Consider the following 4455-nt stretch of genomic DNA (forward strand, 5'->3'; position numbering starts at 1 on the left):
CAGCACGTTGGCAAACACCCGTGAATACTCCAACCTAGGTTTCAGGTTACACAGCAATACTGACAGAAGCCTAGGAAACATCAACGCTGGACTCGCAAAGAATCGCTCACAGTTACACCTTAACATGGGAACTTGAAGCTCGAAAGCACATCACTTGCTATTCTTACAGAACACAACGGAAACTGGTTTTTCTTTTCGTACCCATCTGAACAGGGGCGCCGGGACCAACGATCACCAGCTGCCCGAGTACCAAAAAATTATGCTTCCGAAATCTCTTGATGTCGATTCCGCACGAAGAGCAATTGAGTTGCCCCACGTGTGCCACTCACGACAGAAGCCCTTTTTAAAAACAGAAAAGTAGAAGCAGAGGGGCGCTGTTGCCGAACCTCTCTTTTGGTAAAGGTGAAAACAAAGCCGATGCCATTTCCTACTCCCTGTTCCTGAGTTTGAGAGAGGAACTGCAACATCTTCTGAAGCAAAGGGACGTCTTCACAAGAAGACTCTTTCATTTGTCATTTCTGTTTTTTGAAGTGAAGCAAGGACGCGAATTGCTATGCAAATATGTGCAGTGCTTGCTGGGAAGGTCTCGGCGGGAGCCGAGGGAGGGGCGGGGAAGAGCGGCTGCGCTAGGGCAGCCGTGGAGCCCCGGGCGGCGGCTGTGAGCGGGGTCGGTCTGATCGTCCGGTGCGCCGCCGACCCGCTTCTGGGTGGCTCAGGGTGCCTATCTGGGGAAGACGCGAGTCCTATCCTGTTAAAATTGAAAGTGCACAAACTGTGCCACTCCTAGCCATCTACCCTGAAGCGGCCCAGCACGCGAGCACGGTGGGCAGGGGATCACTGTAAGAGCGAAAAACTGGGAGCCAGCTAATCACCTACACAACGGATTAACAGAATGCGGTGTGTTCGTGAAGTGGAATGCTATCTGCTGCACTTCCAGCGAGTGAATTAGACATCAAAAAACAGTGATGAGTTGCAGAATAAGGTACAGCATGATACCATGATCGTAAACAAACAAAAAATTTAATCCTGCACTTGGAGTGATGGAAGTAGATCTTTATCAACAGATACATAAAAAAGAAAAAGCGAGGAGCCGGCTGGTGGCGTATTGGTTAAATTCCTGCACCGGGCTTCACGGCTGTCCTGACGCCGACCTACACACTGCTCATCACGCTGCTGGGGAAGCATCCCACATAGAAAATAGAGAAAGATTGGCACGGTTGTTAGCTCAGGGACAATCTTCCTCAAGCAAAAACAATAAGATTGGCAACAGATGTTAGCTCAGAGCCAATCTTCCTCACCAAAAAGAAAAAAACAGTGAAAAAGTTATTGATTAGGGTACCGTGTGATACCATTAATGTAATAAAGAGCACGCACGTGTCCACAGAAAACCCAGTGCTATACATTTTCTACAACCACATATTTGTATGTTTTAACTTTTTAAAAAATGTGGAAGAACACACATCAATGTTCACCCCCGGGAAGGAAGGAGGGGATCAGAATGGGGACCTGACACACAAGACTTTAGATTCACCTGTAATGTTCTAATTTTTAAAATGCACAACGGATTATTTATTTATTGTGTAATTTTATTACTTGCATAATTTAAAATATTTTTAGAGTTTTTATGTAGGCTGCCAGCACAGCATGGCTGCTAACAGAGCAGTGTAGGTCATGCCTAGGGAACTGAACCCAGGGTCACCAAAGGGAGCGAGCTGAACTTAACCACTAGGTCACAGGGGCTGGCCCTAAAATTATTTTAAAAATATAGTCCTTGGGGTCAGCCTGGTGGCTCTGTAATTGAGTTGGCACATTCTGCTTTGGCAGCTCAGGGTTCTCGGGTTTGGATCCTGGGTGCAGACCTATGCACCACTTGTCAAGCCATGGTGAGGCAGGCGTCCCACATATAAAAAGTAGAGGAAGATGGGCACAGATGTTAGCTCAGGGCCAGTCTTCCTCAGCAAAAAAGAGGAGGATGGGCAGCAGATGTTAGCTTAGGGCAAATCTTCCTCAAAAGAAAATAAAATATCATCCTTGCTGTCTATATTTTCTCTGTACATTTCACTTTTAAAAGTCAGGTTTATTGAGGTATAATTTATATACAGTAAAGTCACCTTTTTTATCATCCAGTTCTGTGAATTTTAACAAACTCATACAGACATGTATCTGTTACCACAATTCATCAAAATATCAAACATTTCTCTTACCCCAAAAAGTCCCTTTGTCCCCTTCTCTAGTCAACTCCTCCCCTATTCCCAAACCTGGCAACCAGTGCTTTTCTTTGGCCCTGTAGTTTTGCCTTTTCCAGAATGGCATAAAAATGGAACCATTCACGTATATTTCATTTTTAATATAAAAAAATATGTGCTAATGGTAAAGAAATTGAGAGTACAGGAATGTAAGAATGCTTTCCCGACACTACTATTAACAGTTTAGTGTTTATCTTGCCAGACTGTTTTCTATGTACATATATATATTATATATTATATACTTAGATTTTTTAAACAAAAAATATAGACTCAGGCATTTTACTTTCCTTAATATATTTTAATAATATACGGAGGTCCCTGACCTCTATAAAGTAGAAGCTGCAAGAGAAGGGAGTCACATAAACAGCTTACATTATAATAGGAAGCAGCTGTGTGGTATAAACTGGTGGGAAGCCTAGATATGGACACTGTCAATTGTCTGTTGAGGGCTCCTCCTAAAATGCACCAGTCATCTTCTTTAAAAAAATCATCATTTCACACCTCCACTCAACCCTCCAATGCCTTCCCACTGCACCATAAATAAAATGCCACATGCCCACCATAGCCTACAAGGTCCTGCCTGCCTCTCTAACCTCATCACCTGCCACTCTCCCCATCACCTATTAAGCGTTGCCACCTTGGCCATCTTGGTCCTTGAATAAGCTCACTCCTAGCTCAGGGCCCTTCATCACCCAGCTAGTTTCTTCTGGTATTCTAATTTATTCTGGTATTCCCTCCTCTCACACTTTGTGTGCATGTGTGTGCGAGGAAGATTGGCCCTGAGCTAACATCTGTTGCTAATCTTCCTTTACTTTATGCGGGATGCTGCCACAGCATGGCTTGACGCGTGGTGCTAGGTCTGCACCCGGGATCCAAATCAGAACCCTGGCCACCAAAGCAGAGTGCATGCACTTAACCACTACGCCACCAGGCTGGCCCCTCCTCTTAGGCTTTTGTGTACTTGCTAGTGGTCTTTTTCCCACTTAGATTGTAAACTCTCTAAGGACAGAGATATTGCCTGTCTTATTTACTAGTGTATATACCTAGCACCTAGCAAAACTCTTGGCACACAATGAGCACTCTATTTGTTTAATGAATGAATGTACATTTGAACCAGGTCTTAAAAAGATGGATAGGAGGGCAAACACAAAAAGTGGTATGCCAGAACCTTAGGAGAATGAAGATAGCAGTGGCAGGGAAAAAAGACTAGGAAGATGGCTTGGAGCCTAATGGTGAATGGGCCTCAAATCTGTGAATCTGGATCTGGTGCAGGCAGTCTAAGGGGATTGGAAATTTGCTGGGATGAGGATGGGAAGATATAAACAGGGAGGGCAGGTTGCTGCTCCAATCCAGGTGGGAGGCAGCTCTTCCTGATTCCTGCTGGCAGTTACTGTCGCTTCCACTGGGCTGTCACAGCCCTTTGTACATTCCTTTACGTTTGTGGGGTATTAGCCATCCTAGTGTGGGGAACCTGGCTCCAGACGGGACTTAGGCTGGAACCAGGGCTTGTTTACATGCCTAGCATCTAGCATAGGGTAAATACAGCAGTTCTCACCAAGCATTTGCTAGATGAAATAACCGAAAGCATCAGTTTAATTGGTACAGGGCAGGGTCAGGCTTTGGAGTGAGAATTCTGAGTTCAAGTTGAAACTCTGCACTTACTAGCTAGAACCTTGCTTAATCTCTCAGAAGTTTCCTTTAAATCATTAAATGATTTATCAGAGGTAAGGGGCTTAGCAAAGTTCCTGGTAGACAGTAAGCGGTCAATTATTATTATTAATTCCGAATTCACAGACACAACCGGTCTCTCTTGTCCCCATGTTCTTGTGATGCCAACTTCCCTGTTGGAGTCCCACAAGAAATCCATGGGATGCTGTCGTCCCAGGTGATATCCCAGTCCTGAGATCACCACAAAGTCACCAACCAAAAATGGCGACCTCTAAGCCATCAAAGGGCGTCAATTACCTGTCATGCTAGCCATAGATACGACAGGCGGAGTCGGGAAGTAACGCCAGGGTAGCAGGCGCGGAGCTCGCCCACGCTGCCAGTCAACCACAAGCAGGAAAAAGCCTAACCGCCAGAGCCGAGCAACAGCCCAGGACGGCGACCACGTGTCGGAAGGCCGTCTGCGCCTGCGCAAGCCAGGCGCGCGCCCGCCAGCCGGAAGAGCCGCGCGTTTCCGGGTTGGAGGCGGGGAGCGGTGCCGGAA

General features: G+C 46.0%; 1 non-coding gene across 1 annotated transcript; it reads right to left on the minus strand.

The window, feature by feature from the left end:
* Window positions 1-211: 211 nt before the first annotated feature.
* LOC124240494 (U11 spliceosomal RNA) lies at window positions 212-345 on the minus strand. The gene has a single exon (XR_006888888.1). It is a non-coding gene; the product is annotated as a U11 spliceosomal RNA (small nuclear RNA).
* Between the last annotated feature and the right edge of the window lie 4110 nt (window positions 346-4455).

The sequence above is a fragment of the Equus quagga genome, chromosome 5 (genome assembly GCF_021613505.1).
Source record: "Equus quagga isolate Etosha38 chromosome 5, UCLA_HA_Equagga_1.0, whole genome shotgun sequence".
In the NCBI taxonomy this organism is placed as follows: domain Eukaryota; kingdom Metazoa; phylum Chordata; class Mammalia; order Perissodactyla; family Equidae; genus Equus; species Equus quagga.